Here is a 6,031-nt window from a genome sequence, read left to right on the forward strand (position 1 = left end):
ATTCAGCCATTGAGTACTTCGTGTGCGCGAGGCTGTGTATCAGGTTGTGTGTCTGTGCGCGCGCACAGGCATGTGCACACAGCCTAAAACTCCTACTTTAATGATGAAACTAAAGGTAAGTAACCATTACATTGACAAGTTGGTGTTGAGATGATTGTTGCATACATCCTAGATTCATCAGGAGAGAGTATCAATGGGGTGTTCTCTACATTGATGGAGCCGGTGGACCACTACCTTAATTCAATTAATTAATGTGGGAAGACACAGCCCACTGTGAGCGTCACTATTCTCTAGGCAGGAGGTCCTGAACCCTAGAGAAATTTAGCTGAGCACAAGCTAAGAAGCAAGAGAGCATGGATGCATCTACTTCTGACTGTGGTTTTTTTTTTTTTTGTTGTTGTTGTTCTGTTTTGGGTTTTGTTGTTGTTATTGTATTTTTTTTTGTTTTTGTTTATTCACTTTACATCCTCCTTATAGCCCCATCTCTCCTTTCCTCTCAGTCCCACCTTCCCTCCCTCCCTCTCCCCCTTCCCTCCTCCCCTATACCTCAGAAAAGGGAATGCCCCCTTCCAGTCCACCTCAGCTCATTGAGTCACCTCAGCACTGAGACTGTCCTTTTCCCTTGTGGCCTGGCAAGGAGTCTCACCAAGGGAGAGTGATCAAAAAGCAGGCAACAGAGTCCATGTCAGAGACAGCCCCTGCTCTCACTATTAGAGGACCCACATCTGTGTTGGGGGACTATGTCCAGTCCATGCATGGATCTTGATTGATGCTTCAGTCTAAGCAAGCCCCTCTGGGTCCTGGCTAGTTGACTCTGTTGGTCTTGTGGAGCTCCTGTCACCTCCAAGTCCTTTCCTCCCCCCCCCCCCCACCTTTTGCACAGGATTCAAATTTTGGGGTATGAGTCTCAGCATCTGTTTCGAAACACTGCTGGGTGGAGCCTCTCAGAGGACAACTCTGCTCCGCTCAAGTCTGCAAGCATAGCAGAGTGCAGTTAATAGTGTCAAGGGTGGGCTCCCTGGTGTGACCAGCTGTTTAAAGTTCTTGCCTGGACTTCCATGTTATTAGCTGTAATCTGGAATTGTGAGGCAGAACAGACCCTCCTAAGTTACTTTTCGTCAGAGCATTCTATCATAACAGAAAAAATAAAACGAGGGCAGATGGGCGATGGAGAATGGCCTGGGAGGAGCCATTTAAGATAAGTGGTTTGGGGGCTGGAAAGATGGTCAGCGGTTAAGAGCCCTGCCTGCTCTTCCAAAGGACCCAGGTTCAATTCCCAGCACCCACATGGCAGCTCACCCCTGCTGAGTGTCCAAGATCTGACACTCTCACACCAACACACATAAATTAAAATTAAATAAAAATTTTTTTAAAAAGATAAGCGGTTTGGAAAGTGAAGTTTCGGCAAGTACCTAGATGAAGTGAATGAGAAAGTAACATGAAGATCTGGGAAAGAGGGCTTTGGGTGAGGCACTAACAAGTGTAAGGTCAAGGAAAGCAAAGAACCGCAAGGCAGTTGGTTAGCAGAAACTGTAGGGTGAGTGGGACACGGTTAGAGAAGGAGGCTTGTTTTCGACGTATTGGAGGGAAGATCCGGGTAGTTTTAACAGAGTCGGGAGGGGGACCGCGCAGCTCACACAGCTGCGCATGTGCGTTTCTTGCTTCCTTTTTTCTGCATTTCTATTTGGCCACAGCCAATAAGAAAACCCCACCCTTCTGACGTCAGCAATTGGTTTAGGGATCTATGTCGGTCTAGGAGAGAAGTTCCGGGTTAGTTGACATACGACAGGTGCGGGAGTAGAGTGTATCCTGACATTTTTCTGCAGAAGGAACCCCTGGCCGAGAATAAAGGGGACTCACACATTGGGCAGAATAAAGACAAATGCCACAGTGAAAAGAGGCATGATCAAACTCCCACCTGCCTTCCACTCTGACACTGACTTCCTCAGGCGTTACTATCCAAACACTCTTGGTGACCCAAGTGGATTCAAGCCACTCTCTCCAAGTCAGTAAAAAGAACCGTGAGGCACGTGCATATGTAGCCGCTGTTTTGGAGTATTTCGCCAATTAGGTGACTGACTGTACTGTTTAAGGTACAGGAGTGCATTAGCAGAGGGGAACTGACCAATGGGTGGCTAGACCAGGGCTGTTCCACACAGGTGCTCTGCCGTTTCCTTCCAGACAGAAAACTCCTGATGATCGCGGTTCAGGCCGATGTGCTTGTGCCTCGGGAGCTCGTGTATTCATGGCCTCTGGGACCAGATTCCAGCTTCTTTCCGCCACTTATAGTTGTGGTGTGTTGAACAAGTTGCTAAATATGCATGTGGAGCTTATTTTTGTCATGCATAAAATAGAAATAATGCTGGTCCCCATCATAGTGGGGGAGTGTGTGAGAAGGAAATAATGCAGGGGACGCATTTAGCTCGGTGCCCAGTACATAGTAAGCGTTCTATGAATGCTGCTTCTTACGTAATAACACGATCCTCAGAATAACCATGGAAAATGGGGGAAAATGCCGCCTAGATAGCAGCATCTCTCTGCGTAGCTTAATTAAGTATATTTCATTATTCCAAATCCCTGGAGCTTTCTAAAGGAAAGCTACATTTTCTCTGAAATTTTAGAAAGACAGTCTCCGTTAACTAGAGAGCAGAGTTGGGGCAATATTCAGGCAGGAACCGAGAGGGGCAGGTGACACGTGGTGAAGAAGGGGGCCATGGCTGTCCTCCTCCTTAGCAGTCAGCACACATGCACAGCCACACAGCTGTGCCGATAGACACTTTCTTTTTTATACTTAAGAATAACTTATGATTCAAAAATTTTTTAAAAGAATAACTTATGAGCCCTCTTGCCTCTTTCTGCTCTCTCTCCTTCCTCCCCCCCCCCCCGCCACCCAGTAAGCACTCGTCCTCCCCTCCCCCTCCTGCTCTGCTCCAATAAACCTGCCTTTATTTAAAAAAACAAAAGAGTAACTTATGAAAGGTAGCTCAGTCAGTACAGCTCTTGTCCTGAGGTCCTGAGTTACCCCCCAGAACCCATGTGAAAATGCCAGGTATGATGGTGCAGACTTGTAAATCCATCACTGAGAGGGGCAGAGACAAGGGAATACCTGGGGCCTGGTGGCCCAGCTGGCTCAGCCTTCCTGTGAGTTCTAGACCAATGAGATACTGTTTTAAAGAAAGTGTTGGATAGCCAATTGGTGCTCTTTCCTGACGTTCTGGGGTGGAGGGACACCTGAGGTTGTCCTCTAGCCTTAATATGCTTGTGCATGTACATGCACACATGTGTGCGTGCTCGCACACACACCAACTGACTAAAACTGAGATGCTACCATATTTTATTTAATGGAAGACTTCAATTAGAAATTATCTTTACTTTTTTCAAAAGTTGAAGTGTGAATGAAAGATGTGCATTCTAGAATGAGCCCCATCGGGAAGCTGTGTGTTGTGGATCCAGTTCACATGCCAGAGAGCAGCACTGGTAACTACTGTCCCTGCTGGGGTTTACTTCCAATCCCCACAGGGATCTGCAACTGGGAACAAGAATACAACCCGGACTCTCTCCATGGCACTACAGTTTCACAGGGAATTTGGTGGGGAGGGGAGTGAGTAATGGAATAAAAAGTATTTTAAGGGCTGCTGACATAGTTCAGTTGGCAGAAGGCTTGCCTGGGATATACAAAGTTCTGCATTCTATACTCAGGACCACGTAAAGCGGGTGTACTGTTGCACATCTCAGGACTTGGAATGTGTAGACAAGAGGATCAGATATTCAAGGTTACCCTCAGCTACATATGGAAAGCTATCCTAGGGTACATGAGATCCTGTGCCCCCCCCCCCCAATAAAAAAGAAAGAAAGACAGACAGACAGACTACTCTGCTTTCTGGTGCCTTCTGTGAAGGGAAGGAAGACTGGAATCAGCAAGAGGGGAAACTACACTGTGAGAGATGCTTCTCTCTTTTTTAAAACTATTTTTTTAAAGATTTATTTATTTATTATGTATACAGTGCTTTGCTTGTGTGACAGAAGAGGGCGCCAGGTCTCATTATAGACGGTTGTGAGCCACCATGTGGTTGCTGGGAATTGAACTCAGAACCTCTGGAAGAGCAGTCAGTGCTCTTAACCTCTGAGCCATCTCTCCAGCCCAAAGAAATGCTTCTCTCTGTAGGGGTGATGGCAACTCCTCTCCAAGGAGCTGACACTTAAATGGAAAATCAGAAGAAGGTCCAGAACTAGACATTGGAAAGAACCAGAGAAAAAACTGTTCCAGGTGGGAGCAACTAAGCGCAGGGTCCCTGGACTGGGAGAGACTGGTGCTTACAAGGAAACTGAGAGAGAAGTGGGGAGACACTTACTGGCTCCAGCTGACCCCTAGCACAATGGATGCGCCATCAGACTGCACCACAACGGGACACTAGGTGTCTCTGTTAGTCCACAGCAGAACAGCGGAAGGACCACTTCACACACCACCATTCTGTAAGAGCTGAGTCTTCAGTTCCCAATGGCTTTTAATCCAGAACCTTCGGTTCCCTTATGGACATACAGGAAGAATGGAACCACCCCAGCTTATAAAGGTCTGCAAGTTCAGGGAGCACGGAGAACCCTGCTCTCAGCCTCGGGGGTCTCTTGTGAGGTTGTGTGACACATCAGCGCTTTTTTCCAAGTACTCGTGTCGTGATGTTTTTGGGTTGTGTCACAAAGCACAGTAGGATGGTCATTTTGCTTCCTTCTTCGTAGTTATTACACATCATAAAACATCGAAGGCAAGATACATATAAAACCTTTAACCTCATAGAAATTCTGAGTCACGTAAAGTTATTCCTGGTTCACACAGAAAGACAATAAAGCAGATACAATGAAACTAATGTCCAGCTCTTAGGCCTCCAGCATGTAGGAGTGTAAGACTGAGGCGTCTCCATGTCCCCTGGCAATCAGAGAGGAGAAGAGATAGTGATTACGAATTAATGGCAGTGTGACATCATCTGCCATTAGGACCTACTGTGAACACTTAGCAGGGAAGTTGCTATTTTGCCTCAGTTTTTCTGTGAGATGGAGATGTTACTATGAATTAACCAAGCTCTGAGGGTTGCATTAAGTTTTAACAGGTTAATAAATAGAAGGAATCTGCCATGCCAACTTCCCCTCATCTCTTTGGCTAGCAAACTTCAGAGGTCATTCACAAACTCTGGCAGCTTAACTTCAAGGCCAGCATTGCTTTTCTGTCTATGGCTCATTTCTCTATTAAATGGCATCAATGACATCCATTCATTGGGTAGACCTCATCTCTGTTTGGGAATCATGCATTCTAACTGTTAAGGGAAAAACAAACACACACAAAACAAACAAACAAACAGAATAGAATAGTAGTATGTTGTCTTTGCCCACAGAGGCAAACAATCAGACCTTGGAGTCTAACCCTTCTGCCACCACAGAGGAAATTGTGAGCATTAGCAACGTTAATCACCATGTGTGTGTGGCTGTGCAGGGCCATGCTACTTTTCCCAAGGAAAGAGAGTTACTGTCCTCAAGGCTCACAGGCTCAATTTAAGTCCTCTGAGTTTTTTGTTTGTTTGTTTGTTTGTTTTGGTGCTGGTAATGGAAGCAGGTCTATGTGCACACTCCCCCTAGCATTCACTCCTAGTTTATATGACTCCTTAATCAGTTGAAGCCTACCTTTCATGACATCTATTGCTTTCTTGTTTGGCTTCTTTCACTTATTAAGAATTCTGCATAGTCAGTGGGACATGAATAAATGGAAACATAGGCAGCTCCCTTCACGTGGGAAGTGCCACTGTTGGCTGTGCTGCTGCTGAACTGCCTCTGTGGTGCAATCCTTCAGCCTCCAGTTGCGGTCCCTCATCTCTGGTGTCACGTCTCACTACTGTAGTATCCAGGTGACGCAGATAACATGGCATCAACAGCAAGTTTCAATTCACTCACTTCTCCCTCAGGGTTGAGTCTGTGGCTTCTTTAAGGGTCTGGCTCCTTTTACATTGGAGCCATTTTCCCATCTTCCCTGAGCACATGGTAGATC

At 46.2% G+C, this 6,031-nt stretch overlaps 1 protein-coding gene across 1 annotated transcript in view; it reads left to right on the plus strand.

Moving 5' to 3' along the window:
- Positions 1-6,031, plus strand: part of Grin2a (glutamate ionotropic receptor NMDA type subunit 2A) — a 398,907-nt gene that overhangs the window by 243,694 nt on the left and 149,182 nt on the right. The gene's annotated exons all lie outside the window — the stretch shown is intronic.

This window comes from Acomys russatus, chromosome 25 (genome assembly GCF_903995435.1).
Source record: "Acomys russatus chromosome 25, mAcoRus1.1, whole genome shotgun sequence".
Taxonomy (NCBI): Eukaryota; Metazoa; Chordata; class Mammalia; order Rodentia; family Muridae; genus Acomys; species Acomys russatus.